General features: G+C 36.0%; 1 protein-coding gene across 5 annotated transcripts in view; it reads left to right on the top strand.

Moving 5' to 3' along the window:
• Positions 1 to 4,276: 4,276 nt before the first annotated feature.
• Positions 4,277 to 20,279, top strand: part of LOC128014912 (citron Rho-interacting kinase-like) — a 71,910-nt gene continuing 55,907 nt past the window's right edge. For all 5 annotated transcript variants that reach the window (XM_052598620.1, XM_052598619.1, XM_052598621.1 and 2 more), the window contains exon 1: positions 4,277 to 4,527. The gene's annotated coding sequence lies outside the window, so the exon portion shown is untranslated. The remainder of the gene's footprint in view (positions 4,528 to 20,279) is intronic.

The following is a 20,279-nucleotide window of genomic DNA, read 5'->3' as shown; positions in this document are numbered from 1 at the left end:
TTATATATTTTTATTCATATTGAATATAGTTCAATATTATTCACAATTATCGAGATCATTTAATAAATTATTAGATGATTGTGATTATAATTTAGGGGTGATCTCTGTCCAGTGTGCATAAAATAATTATAATGCTGAAGGTGAGGTACAACAATTCATATTTCTTTAAAACTCAAAAAACTTAAAGTAATTTAAAAACTTTCTGAGTGAATGTCCACTCACTTAAATAAATGCATGGCTGCAAGTTAAAATTACTAATTTAGTTAAACAATTTAAGTTGCACACATTATTTTGAGTTCACTTGACAGAAGAATGTTGTTGTTACATTGACTTAATATTTTGTGTAATTGAAATTATTATTATTTTCTTTACTTAATTTGTAGTAACTCAATAAAATGGTCTTGTTAACTTTGGAAATTGATATGACTAATATGACTATTTTGCATTTGTTTGCATAAATGTCTTATTGATGTATCAGTCAAACGAGACTCCGCTCCATTATAGATGCAGCGCTGCTGTAAATCATCAAATTATCACAATAAATAATTAACCGTTGCATTTGCATATATTCGTTCTTGCACTGGAGTCTGTGAGGATCAAGCATCAGAAATCTCTGTTTAAATGTTCAGGTCCTTTATAGTTAATTAATTTGAGCCCGAGGTGAGGTTTCAGGCTGATATTGTGGCAGATACTGTCTCTATAAATAAACACGCAGTCATTCTCATACCTGCAGCATTCACACGGCTCTCTCTCTGATGTTTTTCTTCGGCTTTGCACATACAGCACTCTCTGAAGATGCAGATTCAGCTAATTAGCTAATGATAATGGTGTATTCACAATCTTTTAGTTAGTATGTGGATGTGTGATCGAGACGAGTAATTAAACCCAACTGAGATGGTTTGTGCAATGATAGATTCACTGACAGGTGATTATTACGTAAGAAAACGTTGTGAGATCTGCTGTTTCACACTCGTTATGTGCTCGTTACGTTCACTTCTACATTCAGACTGTGTTTGCATTGGATAAAGTGTCAAAGCAAGTGTCATTTATAAAGAAATTGAATTAAATGAATTACTACTTTCTGTTGCCAGTCACTGACAGGTATTAGATAACTAATTATATAAAGCATTTGATTGTATACGGACCTGAGTGCATGTCGTTTTTATTGTAGTTTTTCCTGCAAGAGAGATTCAATTCTAAATGTTTACCTGCTATTTATGGTTGTAACGATTCACTCAACTCATGATGCGATATGATTCATGATACTGATTTCACAATACGTTTACTCACAGTTTCTTTGAACAAAATTAGATTTAAGACCAATAAATTACAAGGTGTCCTTTTATTATGGCTTGGATAAAATGGTGCAGATTTCTTCGTGAAACTGATATGTGTTAAAAAACTTTACTAAATTGAAAATATAAAACAAACCTCTAATCAAATAAATAAATATAACAAGTATAAACGCAGGTTCACTTTCTGCCAGCAGGAGGCGCTTATGAAGCAGCAGTAATAATGAAGTGTTTCCATAGTTACGGCTGTAAACAAAGCAGCGCAGCGCTTATAAACACTGCTTTAATATGCATTATACAGAGATGAAAAGAAAATACCATCTACACTTTTCTAAAGACAGTCAGTTTCCCTCAGAGATACATTCATATAAACTCCAACACCCAAATGATTCGCGATTCGTTTAACATCTCAACCGATCTGAATGGTCACACATTTGTATTGGTGTTCAACCGGCTTGCGGTGCATCATTACATCCCTAATAAGTTCATTTAAACTTTTTATGAATAAACTAGCCGTGTGCTTGGCTCCAGTTTTGATATCACAGACTAGAGAGAGGTTGTTATAATTAAATTTATTTTAATTTCCTTGTAGAGAGAATACATTCTAAATGAGTTTACCTGATAAAAGCTTATATTAACTTTTATAAATAAATGATCATATACTAGACTCCAGTTTTGATTCCCTAGACTTCAGAAAGAGATTGAAAATGTATTTAATTTTATTTAACTATATATTATTATTATTATTATTATTATTATTAATAAAAATAATAGTAATTAGTAATTTTATTTCATTTTTTTTTTCCTGGAAGTAAATTGTTCCTAAATTGTATTTTATTAGGGTAATTAGGGTAATATTATTAGGGTAATATTATTTATAAGGTCATTTTATTTATTTATTTATTTTATTTTTTTCAGTTCCCTGGAAGTAAACCGTTTTTAATTGTAAATTAAATTTAATGAATTGTAAATGAGAATGGAATTTTGATTTCATAGACTTTACAGAGAGAAAATAACGTAAAATGAAACATTAGAACTAAATTAGTTTTTTAAATATGACTTAAAACCACTTTTGAGTAAATGGTGGTATAAAAATAAAACACTATGACAGAATTGTTGTTTTTGAGTGAACTATTCCTTTAATGTTAATAAAACTAAACACAAATCCCTCACTGCTCTTGACTGAAGACATTTAATACAGTGTAAGGTTTCTTTATGTATAATTTTACTACTTCTTGCGTTAAACATTGCTTATCACTCAACGAATAAAAGGAAAATATGTACAAATAATGTTTAAAACAAAACAAAAAGAACAAACTAATGAATGAACAAATAAACGAATGAATGAATGATTAAATAATTAAATGTCTTCATTATGTTTTGAATTTTTTTCGCATTAAACGTTTTGCGTCTAGAGATTAAATTATAGACGTGTTACCTGCTAAAAGTTCATTTGAACTTTTACGAATAAACTAACATTTGCCATAATCCTATATTTTATTTTACCTTTAGTTTTATTATTATTATTTTTTTTATATAATGCATATGAAAATATGATTGCATTTTTTTTCTTTTATTGATTCAGTGATAAACTATGAGAAATCATGCCTGCATTGTGTTTACATTTGAATAATTTTACAATTTTACTTATTTTATTTTGAATCATATTCAAGTTCATCTATAAAAGCATCTCTACAGAAGTAATTCAGCTCAATAACAGTGTTATTATCCAGCTTTAGTTCAAGTTTAGTTCTTATCAGATCGTCTCAATGCAGTCAAATTGAGACCACAACTGAAAATTAAAGTAATATCACCCAACTCTGCATGCATAAATGTAATGTTTTCTTGCTTGTGTTCTGCTCCCAGTGTTTCCTGAAGTTCCCAGAGGAACCCAAAGTCAGTGCACAGTGTTATTAATCATAAGCCTGACTTGCTGCTATTTTGACGACTTCTCTGCTGTAATTGCTGGATTTGCTACAGATTGCTCTGCAGGTTTAAGTGAAACACAGGGGATGGGAATTAATTCATTAAGCCTGTTGCGTAAAGCTCCGAGTTTCTTCTTTATCTGCTTTAAGACTTTAGGATTGTTAGCTCGGGGAGTTGGGCAGCATGTGCATTGTCTTAAATCTCTGTGTTAGTACTTCTACATCACAGTAAACATGTTGCAATAGTGATAATTGTGCATACTGTGTATGTCTTGCACTGGAAAATCAGTTGATATCACATGACAGCATTCAGAGTCACGCTCTGAGAGCAAACTATGTTTATAGGAAAGTAGAAAGCCACCATATGTTTAATAATGCATTAACACACACACACACACACACACACACACACACACACACACACACGCGCACACACACACACACAGTTGTGTATCTCTGGAGGGCAGTGGGTGGATTTCTGTAGAATTAGTCACCATTAGTTTTTTTTTTTTTTTTTTTTTTTGTAATAAACGTTATTTATATACCCTTATATTCTTACTGATCGCTGATAAAACTCTGCTGCGTAGAAAACAAAGCTAAAAATAAAGGCAGTTGTCATTTCTGTGCATCTGACGTGATTATGATTGATTCTGTGCAGCTCAGAGGCTTGTTATTGCAATCATAATGTCATGATTCTGTCAGTTTCCTGAGATTCATGGACTTTATTGAGCTGATTAACATATTCAGATGAGCTGATTAACATATTCAGATGAGCTGATTAACATATTCAGATGAGCTGAGATCATCACGTTTCCTGCAGTCGATGTGCTTGTGTTGTTTTTTTTTTTAAATAAACAAATTGTGTAAATGTATGAACAAAAGCCCTCAGCAGCCGATACTGTGTGTGTGTGTGTGTGTGTGTGTGTGTGGATCTCGCTCCGGGTTTTGGCTGTGACTCACACTGATTAGCTGAGACTGCTGCAGAGAGACAGAGAGAGAGAGAGAGTGGGCGAGCGAGTCATTGCGCTACAGTCTCATCTCTCTCTCTCTCTCTCTCTCTCTCTCTCTCTCTCTGTTTTCCTCACTGAGCACCTCACAGGTTTTCTCCTCTCGTCTCCTCCAGTGCTCCCTCCGTTCGTTCCATCTCTGCGCTCCGAGGATGACACCTCCAATCTCGAGGAGCCCGAGAGGCCCCCCCGCCCTGCGGCCGCTGCCCGGCGAGATCATCCTCGCTCAGGCTTCCTCGGACGAGACCTGCCCTTTGTAGGGTGGTGCTTCAGTCGGGCCCTGAGCGCACTGGCCAAGGCTGAGTGAGTACACACACACACACACACACACACACACACATCTCTAGTCACAGGTGGTCCAGTGGTGCGGAGACGGACACATCACCACGGCGACTGTCACCAGGCAACATTGTGGCTGAGTGTGAGGTATTGCTCGTGCGGGGAAAGCTGCGGTTCACATGTCTTTAAGATGAATGAGAGAGAGCTGTGTGTGCGTGCATCTGCTTTTAAGCCTGAGGGGAACGGGAAACCCTCATCTGGCGTGTGTGTGTGTGTGTGTGTGTGAGAGAGAGATGATCCGTAGCACAATGAAACCCAGTGCATAAACACTGTGTAACGTGATCGGCTCTGTGCTTGCTGCGATGTGGTCAACCTTCAGTCTGTTGTTTTGGTTTGCTTTTGCTTCTGATCGTGTGGTTTGGTGTTTATTGATTGATCCAAAACATGTGCACGTTGTATTTCATCCATGAATTATGAGAAATGCATGAAAAGCATATGCTCATAATGAAAAAAAATTATTTCAGTTTTAAGCTAATTTTCCTCTGTTCTCATTACTATAATGCTAAAAATAGTTCTCACTATTGAAATGTTTTCTTCTCATTTTATATTTAATTTCCCACAATTTATATACCATTACTACAATATTTTTAATTAATGTTTTTATTTACATTTTTTCATCCCCTATAACACAAAAAATAATTCTCATTATTCTCATTATTAAAAATTACTGTATTATTTTTTATTAGATTTTCCTTATTCTCTTTTCCATAATAAAAATAAATATCATCACTGTAAAAAATTAATATTGTTTAATTAAATTTTCCCCTAATTCTCATTAATTTAAAAGAAAATAATTCTCATGTTTATTAATTTTTATGTAATTTATTTAATTTAAAAATCCCCCCCCCCCCCCCAATTCTCATCACCATATTAAAAACAATATCATTACTGTTATGGTTTTTAACATATTTTATTTCATTTTCAGTTTTATTATTTTATTTTAACCCAGTTCTCATTACCATGATGCAAAAAAAAAAAAAAAATTCTGTAATGTGGAAAACAATTGTAAAGTATTTATAGATCATTGGGAGTGGTTGTTGTGAGAAAAATTGTTGATTTCAATCGCAATAAGTATTATGAGAATGACTGAAAAGTAGTGTGTGTGTGTGTGTGTGTGTGTGTGTGTGTGCGTGTGTGCGTGTGTGTGTGAGACGTGCTGCCCAAAACACACGCCTCAGTGAATGCATTGAGGCGTGTGTTTATTGTTATGTGCTGCTCTGGTGCGTTGAATCAGGTGAAGGTCTCGGTCAGGAGTCTGATCCCAAACGAGACAGAAATAACATGCTTTTCTTCCCAGAAGCTGAAGAGAAAGGGACATGAGAGAGCTTTATAATGTTAGTCTGAATGAGAATGAACCCAGAATGCATTTCTATGGGAACCAGGGTTTCCTTCCCACGACCCCCCCCCCCCCCCATCTCTCTCCATCCATTCACTCGCTTCTTCTCTCTTTAATCCTGAAATGCGTATTTGTCCTGCTGTGTGTCATGTTATTGCCTTCGTCTTCATATAGCATTTCCAACACCATGAAATCCCCTGAACACAACACCAGCAGAGGAGCGTGGGAATGTTAATGCAGAGGCGCAGCTGCTGATTGGTGGACAGGCTCCTCTGGAGATGTGCTGTGATATGAGAGAGCTGGATCCGGCTTGAGGCAAACAAAACATCTGGAATGAGTGATAGCGCTCGCAAACCGCCCTCACTGCGCATCTCTCATGCACGCTTCAGAAACGTATGCATTGTGGATGCAGTAGGTGTGTTGTTTAGCAAGCTTGATGTGTGCCGTTATTCATGTAGCGCACATCTGTCAAAAACATGCAGACACAGAAATGCATTCTTTTCTGCTGCACAGCTGACGAACGCATTTATCTGGCGTGCATTCAAAAACGTGCATTCATAAAGCAGTGCACCTAAAAGAAAGCATGCATTTATCAGACAGTGACGCAGAAAAGCGTGCATTTATCAGACCATGCCGTAGAAAAGCGTGCATTTATCAGACTGTTACGTGGAAAAGCGTGCATTTATCAGACTGTTACGTGGAAAAGCGTGCATTTATCAGACTGTTACGTGGAAAAGCGTGCATTTATCAGACCGTGCCGTAGAAAAGCGTGCATTTATAAGACAGTTACATGGAAAAGCGTGCATTTATCAGATATTGCCATAGAAAAGCGTGCATTTATCAGACCGTGCCGTAGAAAAGCGTGCATTTATCAGACAGTTACATGGAAAAGCGTGCATTTATCAGATATTGCCATAGAAAAGCGTGCATTTATCAGACCGTGCCGTAGAAAAGCGTGCATTTATCAGACAGTTACATGGAAAAGCGTGCATTTATCAGATATTGCCATAGAAAAGCGTGCATTTATCAGACCGTGCCGTAGAAAAGCGTGCATTTATCAGACCGTGCCGTAGAAAAGCGTGCATTTATCAGACTGTTACGTGGAAAAGCGTGCATTTATCAGACAGTGACGTAGAAAAGCGTGCATTTATCAGACTGTTACGTGGAAAAGCGTGCATTTATCAGACCGTGCCGTAGAAAAGCGTGCATTTATCAGACTGTTACGTGGAAAAGCGTGCATTTATCAGACAGTGACGTAGAAAGACATGCGTTTCCCTTTCAGGCATCATGTCTGAAACCGTTTTCACTCAAGAAATTGCTAGTAAATTTCACATATATTTACATTGAAGATAATGCTCTTTGTGAGTGTAGAGCAAAACTTTAATTATGCAATAAATAAAATAAAATAAAACAATTGTAAAAAATGTAAACATCACTGTTTGTAATTGCTTTTTGTTGATTTGAATGAAATTTGCAATAAGAATTACTCAAAAGAGCAGTAATACGTGTGTGCACGTTATTTCGGAGACATTTACACACTAGAAAGTAACATTATTTAAATATTGAACAGGATGCACTGCGCTAGCAATGTAAAGGACACGTGTTCATGCATGTACTGATCAAATGTAAACCTTGAATTCAGTGGTGGACGAAGTACACAGATCAAGTACTTGAGTAAAAGTACAGATACGTATAGTAAAATATTACTCCAGTAAAAGTAAAAGTACTCCTTTTTCAATCTTACTCAAGTGAAAGTACAAAAGTACTCAATTTTTTATGTACTTAAGTAAAAAAGTACTGAAAGATAGATGTTTGCAATTTTATATAGGCTACTTAATTTAATGTTATATTAGCACATATTTTTTTATAATCCTACTGCTCAAAATACCTGGGATTTCTTCCAAAATAACCACTATACGGAGTCAAGATATATTTTTGTTGTTGATATGGACTACGCTGATGAGAGTGATGTTGGCTGTGAAGCTTACACTGTGATGTACCTGAGAGAGATGACCATCTGTTTTTCACCAATAAGAACAAAGTAATTTAAAGTTTGTTTTACAGAATATCAAAGTTACAGTACAGACCAAAAGTTTGGACACATCTTCTCATTCAAAGAGTTTTCTTTATTTTCATGACTATGAAGATTGTAGAGTCACACTGAAGGCATCAAGGGCTATTTGACCAAGAAGGAGAGTGATGGGGTGCTGCGCCAGATGACCTGCCCTCCACAGTCACCGGACCTGAACCCAATCCAGATGGTTTAGGGGTGAGCTGGACCACAGACAGAAGGCAAAAGGGCCAACAAGTGCTAAGCATCTCTCGAGGAACTCCTTCAAGACTGTTGAAGACCATTTCAGGTGACTACCTCTTGAAGCTCATCAAGAGAATGCCAAGAGTGTGCAAAGCAGTAATCAAAGCAAAAGGTGGCTACTTTGAAGAACCTACAATATGACATATTTTCAGTTGTTTCACACTTTTTGTTATGTATATAATTCCATATATAATTCCACATGTGTTCATTCATAGTTTTGATGCCTTCAGTGTGCATCTACAATTTTCATAGTCATAAAAATAAAGAAAACTCTTTGAATGAGAAAGTGTGTCCAAACTTTTGGTCTGTACTGTAACTTTATATATGACATGATAATAAGGCCTGAAGTTAGGAAGAAAGTAAGGAAAATATAATTATATTTTCATAATGATTTTTTCCTTCTCAAACCTTGTCTATGGTTTAAAAACCACCCTGGCCAAACGGGGTGCATCTCTTCCCACTTTAATAATTACTGTAGTTACCATGTTCTGAACATCACATCCTTTCTTTTCTAACCAGATTTAATCTCTCTCTCTCTCTCTCTCTCTCTCTCTCTCTCTCTCTCTCTCTCTCTCTCTCTCTATATATATATATATATATATATAGGTGGTTGAATAAAAATATTTGGACATTATTTATGTATATTTTATGTATAAAAATTACCTCAACTTAGCACCAACAAGCTTGTTAGCTAGACAGTTAGCATCAGCTAACAATATTTACTTATTTTCAGTACGGTTATGAATAAACATTCATGTCTGTCTACTCGTCTAGTTAATCCAAACAATATACATATGTATAACGTTACTGTTGATAAACAATATAAAAACAGACATTTTAATAAAACTGTTAACATTATGGCAGCGGGGAATTTGAACGTGCATGAGTTATTGTATTTAATCTGTGTTATTTAAAGTTTTTTTTACCTAAAATTGATGCGTCTGCACTCGAGCATTTCAGTGGGCTTAAATAGATCACTCTTTACAACGGATTTAGTTCCCAAACAACTGACAGTTTTGAACTAAATATGATTTTCAGTTACAATAATTAATCCAAAATTTCGACATTAATAACTTACTTTTAGCAACATCAGACGCACGCGCGCTCACAAGATCTCCCGGTTCTTACTTCTGGAGACTCGCACTAAACGGTTCATTTGAATCAGTGAGTGGTCGACTCCAGAACAGCTGCAATCGGATCATTCTAATTCCTAAACGAATCTTTTGGTGCGATTCGCGATCCGATTTAAAAGTTTCTTTTGAAAAGATTCAGTTCGTTCATGATGAATCAGACACCGCTTCTGCGTGTCGGAGCACGTGATATAGGGAGTAACGATATGTTTTATGAAATGTAGTGAAGTAAAAAGTACGATTTTATGCTTCGGAATGTAGTGAAGTAAAAGTAAAAGTTACTAAAAATAAAATTACTCAAGTAAAGTACAGATACTTGAAAAATGTACTTAAGTACAGTAACGAAGTAAAGCTACTCCGTTACTGTCCACCACTGCTTGAATTCAATGCAAATCACTCTGGATAAAACTATCTGCTTAATGCATAAATATATTAATCACATTGATTTGTACTCAGGAAAACAAATGTAAACCGTCTCGTTATCTCTACAGTAAATCAGCCAACATTTGTCACTGTGAGAGCTAATTAAATCCCAAAACAAAGTGAAATGCTCCGCTGTTATCATTATGTTTTAGACATGCATTTAAAGCGCATTTAACATGTCAGCCCACTGTGTAGCAGAAGCGCATTAATGATGTGATATATGTCAAGCTGAAGTGTCCCTGGAGAGCAGTGGTGGACAGTAACGGAGTAGCTTTACTTCGTTACTGTACTTAAGTACATTTTTCAAGTATCTGTACTTTACTTGAGTAATTTTATTTTTAGTAACTTTTACTTTTACTTCACTACATTCCGAAGCATAAAATCGTACTTTTTACTTCACTACATTTCATAAAACATATCGTTACTCCCTATATCACGTGCTCCGACACGCAGAAGCGGTGTCTGATTCATCATGAACGAACTGAATCTTTTCAAAAGAAACTTTTAAATCGGATCGCGAATCGCACCAAAAGATTCGTTTAGGAATTAGAATGATCCGATTGCAGCTGTTCTGGAGTCGACCACTCACTGATTCAAATGAACCGTTTAGTGCGAGTCTCCAGAAGTAAGAACCGGGAGATCTTGTGAGCGCGCGTGCGTCTGATGTTGCTAAAAGTAAGTTATTAATGTCGAAATTTTGGATTAATTATTGTAACTGAAAATCATATTTAGTTCAAAACTGTCAGTTGTTTGGGAACTAAATCCGTTGTAAAGAGTGATCTATTTAAGCCCACTGAAATGCTCGAGTGCAGACGCATCAATTTTAGGTAAAAAAAACTTTAAATAACACAGATTAAATACAATAACTCATGCACGTTCAAATTCCCCGCTGCCATAATGTTAACAGTTTTATTAAAATGTCTGTTTTTATATTGTTTATCAACAGTAACGTTATACATATGTATATTGTTTGGATTAACTAGACGAGTAGACAGACATGAATGTTTATTCATAACCGTACTGAAAATAAGTAAATATTGTTAGCTGATGCTAACTGTCTAGCTAACAAGCTTGTTGGTGCTAAGTTGAGGTAATTTTTATACATAAAATATACATAAATAATGTCCAAATATTTTTATTCAACCACCTATATATATATATATATATATATAGAGAGAGAGAGAGAGAGAGAGAGAGAGAGAGAGAGAGAGAGAGAGAGATTAAATCTGGTTAGAAAAGAAAGGATGTGATGTTCAGAACATGGTAACTACAGTAATTATTAAAGTGGGAAGAGATGCACCCCGTTTGGCCAGGGTGGTTTTTAAACCATAGACAAGGTTTGAGAAGGAAAAAATCATTATGAAAATATAATTATATTTTCCTTACTTTCTTCCTAACTTCAGGCCTTATTATCATGTCATATATAAAGTTACAGTACAGACCAAAAGTTTGGACACACTTTCTCATTCAAAGAGTTTTCTTTATTTTTATGACTATGAAAATTGTAGATGCACACTGAAGGCATCAAAACTATGAATGAACACATGTGGAATTATATATGGAATTATATACATAACAAAAAGTGTGAAACAACTGAAAATATGTCATATTGTAGGTTCTTCAAAGTAGCCACCTTTTGCTTTGATTACTGCTTTGCACACTCTTGGCATTCTCTTGATGAGCTTCAAGAGGTAGTCACCTGAAATGGTCTTCAACAGTCTTGAAGGAGTTCCTCGAGAGATGCTTAGCACTTGTTGGCCCTTTTGCCTTCTGTCTGTGGTCCAGCTCACCCCTAAACCATCTGGATTGGGTTCAGGTCCGGTGACTGTGGAGGGCAGGTCATCTGGCGCAGCACCCCATCACTCTCCTTCTTGGTCAAATAGCCCTTGATGCCTTCAGTGTGACTCTACAATCTTCATAGTCATGAAAATAAAGAAAACTCTTTGAATGAGAAGATGTGTCCAAACTTTTGGTCTGTACTGTAACTTTGATATTCTGTAAAACAAACTTTAAATTACTTTGTTCTTATTGGTGAAAAACAGATGGTCATCTCTCTCAGGTACATCACAGTGTAAGCTTCACAGCCAACATCACTCTCATCAGCGTAGTCCATATCAACAACAAAAATATATCTTGACTCCGTATAGTGGTTATTTTGGAAGAAATCCCAGGTATTTTGAGCAGTAGGATTATAAAAAAATATGTGCTAATATAACATTAAATTAAGTAGCCTATATAAAATTGCAAACATCTATCTTTCAGTACTTTTTTACTTAAGTACATAAAAAATTGAGTACTTTTGTACTTTCACTTGAGTAAGATTGAAAAAGGAGTACTTTTACTTTTACTGGAGTAATATTTTACTATACGTATCTGTACTTTTACTCAAGTACTTGATCTGTGTACTTCGTCCACCACTGCTGGAGAGACGCTTGTTTTGGGTTGAGTCAGTGCTCTAATTGGAGTGTTTCCTGTCTGTAATGACCGGTGGACTCACGGTTCGTCTCGGTGACAGACTCTAGAGCTGCTTGGATAATTCAAAGGCCAACTGGTTTGTCACTACATGAATAGTTTGTCCAGTAATGAGACTTTTCGTCATTCTCTCGCCCTCATGTTCTCCGTTCACGCAGTGTTTTTCCATGCAGCGAGCAGAGCAGCTTTACTGATAAATGATGACAATATTGTAATCTGTATTTCATTCTTTGAGCGACGTTATCAGGGTTTGGTTCCAGTAGGTCTTCACCTCAACAAACCCTCTGATTATCTGAAGTATTTTGATCCGGAGCTTTATAAAATGTAGTCAGGGTTCTGCTATGGTTTAGCATGGTTTCCAGAGATCTGGAGCTGATTCTGGGTAGCTCGCTGGTCTGTAACTGACTTATGTCTCGCGGCGCGCTGTCTTTTAAGTGGCCATTCACATATGGCGTCTTTTGCGCGCTCAAGTTCGTTATTTCCAATGTAGACGCGGTATGCGCACTCATAATGGAAGCGACGCGGTCGCGACACGCACACGAAAACAGGTGAAAACATTTAAAAACATCTCAACTTTTCAGAATGCCGCAAGCGCACCGCGGGTCATGTGACAAGAACTAACCAATCAGCTTCATCCTTTCCCGTAACGATGTTGAAAACTCTGCTAAGATGAAGGAACAGCTGATCATAGCTGTATATGGATTGCCATTTTGAAATAAATTTAGCAGCAGAGCTACTGCGAGTGATTTTTAGAGCTGCAAATCCATTTATCCTTCGCTGAAATTTCCGCATCTTCATGGAGAGAGGGAGTCATGGTTGCTTAGCAACGACAGACGCCCCAGGGGCGCAACTGCACGAGCGCTTTGGAAAGAAGGAGAAAACGGCGCGACTAGCGCTTTCCACGCGTTTTTAGCAAGGGGCAAGGAACTCGACCGGAAGTTGAAGTCGGGTGGGGGCTGCCATCTTTTAGCAGAACTTCACATGCGTTAGCATTCCCATTGACTCCCATTCATTTTGGCGTCACTTTGACAGCGAATAACTTTACATCTGAGGCGTTTAAAGACTCTGTTTGTCCATTATTTATTTCTAAAGATACACGACAATGTATAAAGGGCTCCATTACCTTCTATGTTACATTATGGCCCCGTAGAAACAGTTTTTGTAAAAAATAAGCTAACGATTGCGTCATAACCACTCGGCTCTCTGTCGCATTACCGTACAGACAGGAGGAGAAGCTCGCAGGCAATTAACTTAATATGGTGTACTGGCGTTACATTTTAAAATACTATACAAAATAATGAATCAGAATACTTACTCCTGCTCACTCACGACACAGAACTCCCCGCTCAAGCTCGCCGTCTCTGCAAGATTAACGATGACAGTTTACACGCACACATCTGTCAGACAGGTTGCTGACGTCGTCAAGCTTCGTTTGAGTCTGCGCGTCAGAAACGGAAGTGCTAAAAAACGCTAAAACTGGGCTTCATTTGTCTCAATTGAGTTCCAATGGGGTCGCTGTGTCCATTTCTTTTACTGTCTATGGTTTTTAGGTGCGATATGTGAACGCCCCTAACACGTGTTCGAAACCCGCGCCATCACAGACTTACTTTATTTTTTTATTTTATCCTTACTTCACCTACTACGGGTGATCATAACAATAACTTGTAATCTTTACAAGAATATCAGAATCATGCAATGAGCAAGTCTCGTTTATTAGACACTTAATGATATTACATCAGCTTGTACTTTTAGAATCGCCGAATCTGCTGCGGTCGTTCCGTCACATCTGCAGCAGAGACCTGAAGCAGGAAGTTGGTCACCAGATCACACGGTAACCAGTTAAACACCGGAGAGCGCCAGGATGTTTTCCTCTGAGGTGCTCGTTCATCGCAGTTGTGCTGCCATGGTACACCATATCGTTTTTTCAATGGCCATTTTATTTGGCCTCTGTTTGAAGTATTTCCATACTTTTGATAACAGTGGTCTCTGTTTTTGTGATAGAATGCAACTTTCTCCGTTCCCAGTAAGTTATGCCATTACGCGAGATGTAAACAGTGTGACGTGTCGACACATTTCACGCACGTCGACGTATTTTTGTAGTCGACGTAATCGATGACGTCAACGCGTCGTTGCAGCACTACTTCAGACTCCCTGATGCCTTGGAGGAGCTTTGTTTTTTTGCATGCTGACTTAAAAGGTTTATTATGCATATGTCCATCCAAGAATTTGCCAGTAAATTATATATAGCTGACGTTAAATTTGTTAGATTTTTTTTTAACAAGGCAAAAAATGTCATGCATTCATATAAGTATCCATTCTCCATATATATATATATATATATATATATATAACACACACACACACACACACACACACACACACACATTCACAAACTAACCAGCTAAATCAAAAATGAAATCCAGTATATGAAATCCAGAAATATGAAAAGTATATGAAATCCATTAAAATTTTAGAGTAAAATCACATTGATTAGCGAAGCATTATGCATTTAGGCTTTCAAATAAAATTCTTATAAATGGCAAATGTGTGCAAGTTTGTGTTTGTACAGATGCTGATGATGTGCTTGAATTATTAATAGTTGCTAAAACCTGAAAATATTATTGACTCTCCCTAATTATGTAATTCTCAATTGTCAAAGCCAAAACAATAATAATCTATTGCATTTATAATATAAATTCTCAAAATGTACTATAAAATCTTTTTCTTCCAAAAAAAAAAAAAAAAAAAAGTTCTATTAATGTTAAAAAAATTAATTAGGCTATGGGTTTAGGCCCCCAGTTAATAATCTTATAAACAACAAAACATTTAAGTATTGAATACAATGGAAAGAAAAATAATAAATCAATGCTGATTTACCAATTTTTTTGCTTCTATGCAGATTTTAGTACACTTTTCATTTGTCCCTTTAAGTTTTAAAAAGATTGTGCTATTACTAGTTTTGTCATATATATTTATATATATATTGAAGTATGAGAGAGTTCAGACATTGATATGTTTTAATAATGTCTCATTTAAACGCAAGCAACCACAAACATGGTTTTAAAATTTGTTTGTGAATCAGTTCAAGCAAGTTTCTCTCTTTTTTCTTTGTGTGTATTTAGTGCACGTAAATAACATTCATTAATAATCAGTGAATATTAAATATTAAAGTTTTATTTTCAGAGCAAATGCATTACATTTCATTATAGAGTATTGTTGAAAGGCAAAAGTCTGCTTTGGTAGGAAGGTGTCTGATAGTCTTATAAATGGAAACCTGTCTTCACCTGGTTCTCTTGTTATAATTTTCATAGTTCGTTTGAAGACCAGCCTCATTTTGCAGTTGGTCTGATTCAAAGTAAAGTCCTCGTTCATCACACACATGATGAATTCTGTGATGGTGGACACAAGGATTGTTTCGTCCTGCAGAGAGCCACATAGACACTCCCTGCCTGACCTTTCTCGATGGATGATGGATGTAACGCAGCATGTGTGAGCGCCGCAGGTTGACAGCGTCACCGCAGGAACATCGGGAGAACATTTACCGAACATAGGCTGTGAGTCAGCCTCGTCTTTGTCCGTCAGCAGTGCTAAGAATAGCCAAGGAATGCATCAGCGGATCAATAGCTACTGTATTCACAGAATGCGTAAGTGTTTACATCCTCCGCAGATGCCCAGAGTTAGTCAATGGGACCGCTGCTCACTTCAAGCAAAAAAGATGCAAGGTGCGAGTTTGCATCGTTTGAGATTAATACTGTAATAATTGAAATCCACCTGAAACCTTTCTGGATGCTTTATGTAATTCTCAAAGGCCAATGGAGGATATGTTCCCTCTGCAATTTATTTTCCCCTTTGAGACAGGGTTTATCCACTTTCTCAGAGCCTATAATTACACTTAGAGCCCAAACACACACACATGCGCCCTATAATCGAGTCGGTTGTGGGCCGTTCTGATCAGACCCCTGGGAAGCGTCAGCTTCTCTAAAGGGAAGTGTGTTAGCGCTGGGTAATGGACTGCTTTACAGTAAACAGGCAGAACCTCTAATTTGGTTAGACCCCACTGGTGTGATGCCGTGGAAAGCATATTTAGAGTTGGACATGTTTGTATGCATTTAGACGCTCTCGAGGGGGTCTGGAAGTGTCTGGCTTTTCCATTTCAGAGCTCCTTTGGTTGTGTTTTGATTGGAGGACTCATGCCGTCATGCTCCTGTAATCGTTATTAGGGCCTTATGATTGTGAGGTTTCTACATCGTCTGAAAGCTGAATAAATAAGCTTTCCTTTGATCTGTGGTTTGTTAGGAGGACAATATTTTAAAATCTGGAATCTGAGGTTGCCCTTACATTTCACTGCTGTATTTTTTGGCTGTCGCTACAAATATACCACAGAGACTTAAGACTGCTTTTGTGCTCCAGGGACACAAATAAAGCAGAATTTTGGATGAATAACAAAAAAAGTGTAGGGGAATATACAGTTAAAACCCAAGGACCAGATATGTCGCAATGAAGACCAGGACTCAGAGATGAGTTCAATTAATAATAATAATTTTACTTGAAGAAAATAGTTTGCAATTTCATCAGCAGAAGTCAGCTTCAACACTCTCGAAGGAGTTCGCAGGCCGCCCCCAGTACAATACAAAATCAACCACAGTTATACCCTGACAGAGGATACTAATTGCGTCAATACATGAGTCAACAAAATTCTGATTGGTTCCAAAACCTAGATAAAACTCTCCAAAGACGTATATCTGATATGCTGGACACTGGCAGTTGATCGTTTGTCCTGGGACTGTCTGAGCTTCTCCCTGTACAGACAGATACTAACACACGTACACAGAGAACTTATCTAAAATTCAAGGCTTTCTAGCACTGGCGAGTGTCTTATCATTACGGTTGGATACACACACATAATATGTGGACATTAATCTTGAGGAAAAGAAATACAGCACACATAAGGTTACACATTTCACTCTTGCTATAACTTGATTAATAGTCAAACAAGAAATCATGTAATAATATAATATAATATCAGTATGAAGGATATGGCAACTCGGCAGTCACTCCTTCAGTCCCCCGTTTTAGATCAATGTGGGGTCTAATACCCCACATCTGGTCTAATAAATGAGGTCAGGTGTAGTTGTGATGCATGCTAAGAATGCAGACTGTTGGTCAACTTAAACATGTGCATACTTAAGATCTCTGGTACTGGCTGACATTTCTAGTAATAAACACATTATTTTGTACAAAATACTTCCCATATACATTTTTATTTCCCATATACATTCATCTACTTACTTAATCCCACAATATCTGCACTTGCACTAGTCTTTCTTCACATAATGTCTTTTCCAGTGAATCATTCTGTGTGTCCCTCAACCTGGAAAAGTGTCCTCCATCCATATATACTTTCATCAACATATCTTTGTAAATACCTCTCTTCCTACTACAGCTACTTCACACTTACCCTCTAAAACAAAACATTTATCCAACAGCCTTAAGACTAAATTTGCATATTCATTAACCAGATTTAACAAATCATTAAAGAAAACCGCATACACTATAACCAATTCATTTTTTTTTTTAACCCTTAAGAAGGATATTTGCCTTATTTGTTTTCTTTTAGCATGTTTTATACAACTATGATGAATTTTAGTTAATTTGGTCATATCTTAAAATAAACTCATTACAATAAACGTATATATATTATTCTCTGGAAGCCGGGCTAAATGAATAACCACTGTTATTGCATTCCTGACATATGTCAGACCCTCAGTCACCTCACAGATACCAAATATAGACATTGCTTATAACCTAAATCCCAGTAAAGATACCCTTATTTTATGAAAATCTATAATTTTCCCCATCAATGGTACAATTATAGAGATTGATTATCCATTTTACCCTTTCATTCCAAACTTGGTGTTAAAAACACAAAAATAAACAAACCAAAAATAAGTAAGATCAATATTGAGCCATCTTAAAAAAATAAAAATAATCATAATCATAATCATTATTTCCTCGAAAACCTAGAGCAGTTCCTAGTTTATTACTTAATAGCCCTTTTATTAAGTTTTACTTTCACCACGAATCCATTTGCAGTCATCATAGTTCACATGCTGCTTACACATACATTAACCATTAACCCAAACTTGTCATTGTTAACAACATTTTATCAAAATTACATTTTAAGTATCGAAGTGTCTAACTTCAAAAATACAACTAACCTATCCACTTATTGTCATGCATGTATTTTATACCAGGACATTACTGTTAACCATACTCATTGCCTTATTATTACCCTTTTTTTTTTTTTTAAATGTAAGTCTTGTCAATTATCATACCATATTACTGTACTCCGATTATATTAATGACACATTCAGAAGCAAATCCTCAATACCTCGTATTAAGTCAATTTAGTTCTCACTGTTTTGTCAGTGATAAATGCTTACACATCAGCTACGTGATCAATTTCTTTAAAACCCTTGTTCATATTTGTCATTTGGCAGTGATATTTATTTACTCAAAATTATTATAAACTGAAAAAGAGCACATAGATTTCCCAATACTGTTACTAAATGAACAATACTATTACTTAGTTCTAAACGCCCAAATATTTATTAAAGAGACATCCTCAGTTTCTGTAAATCTGTATTGAAACAGTATACATTATCAAAAAGCCCTGTCAGTGTTCACAATATTAATTTGATTTGACCTGACAGGTGTTCATAAGCAGCTCCATAGAGCCTATTACAATTGTTTTGTTCAAACAAAATTTTTTTTTTTTTTTTTTTTTTTTTTTTTTTTTTTTTTGCTGTGCTATTTCAATTAATTCAAACCTCTTGTTATGGATTTGCTCCATTAAGGGGCTATCCACACGTTTTTGTTCAACTTATCTCTGTTCTACATAAACCACTACATAAAGCTTTTGCACTATATTACACAAGCAGGATTCACTCCTTTGTTTTCCCACCAGGCTTCTTTATGTGAGGGTGCTCTCTGGATAATTTGGTTAGTGACGTAGCCAATCTGTCACTGTTTTTCTGCCGTCAAGTCTAAAATATTTACCTTCATCATTCAAACAACAAAGTGTTAACTTGTTAAAATTTAGACCCTCATTTAAATTTAGGCATGGATTTTAAACCCATTTTGGACGGCAAACTTAAATTTCACAAATACAATCATATAAACACTCTTTAACATATTAATCCAGAGAGTGATTTAAATCAGTATTATAAAAGACAAAACAAGTCATTATTACCAGTAGCAGACAGAGCTGGATAACCAATCCACTTAAAGCTCGTCCCATGTTTGGCATTGTCTTTTCATTAGTTTCACTCAGAATTATCGACTTCTGTAAAGTAATTTCACTTAACACATCTGTAATGATAAAACACTCATTCCAGAGGTTAGTGACTCAATTGAAACAAAACAGGAACAGAATTGTCCCCCAATAATATATATATAGCCATCCTCATGCATGCACATACTTAACACATTTATATTTTAACAGCTCATATTTAAGGTTTTCCTTTTGGTATTAAATCGGAAGGATTTAAACTCAAACATTGTCTGTGCATTTTACCAAGTTTGTACCTAATCTCTTATCTAATCTCAAAGTTTGCCTGTTCATTAATGATTTTTATTTAGAGAAAAATCAGCTGGGTTGTTTTGGTCTTAAAATTATTGCTCTGTTTTGGTTACTCTTTCTTAGCAGGCCAATAATAGAAGAAGAGCACCATCCCTGCCTCCACTCAAGCACTCTCTCTCTCTCTTACTGTGCAAAATATTATTTATTTATTTATTTTGACAATTTTTGCCAAACTTTAACTTAGACTATAATATAAAATTCATTACAACATATAACTCTAAATTATTCAAATAAGTTAAAAATGTCAAAGTTTCTAGATCTAAAATCTCAGTTTAAACTGTTTAAAATACATAATGCTAGGAACATTTCTTTAAAATTATTTTTACCTTACATGCTTAATTCCCTTAACCTTTGTTATCTAAACCATCTCTTGATTAAGCAGAAGCAGTCTTCATTTTT

This window comes from Carassius gibelio, chromosome A5, assembly GCF_023724105.1.
Source record: "Carassius gibelio isolate Cgi1373 ecotype wild population from Czech Republic chromosome A5, carGib1.2-hapl.c, whole genome shotgun sequence".
Lineage (NCBI taxonomy): Eukaryota > Metazoa > Chordata > Actinopteri > Cypriniformes > Cyprinidae > Carassius > Carassius gibelio.
The sequence above is the reverse complement of the archived record's forward strand: the minus strand, read 5'-3'. Positions and strand labels throughout refer to the sequence as shown.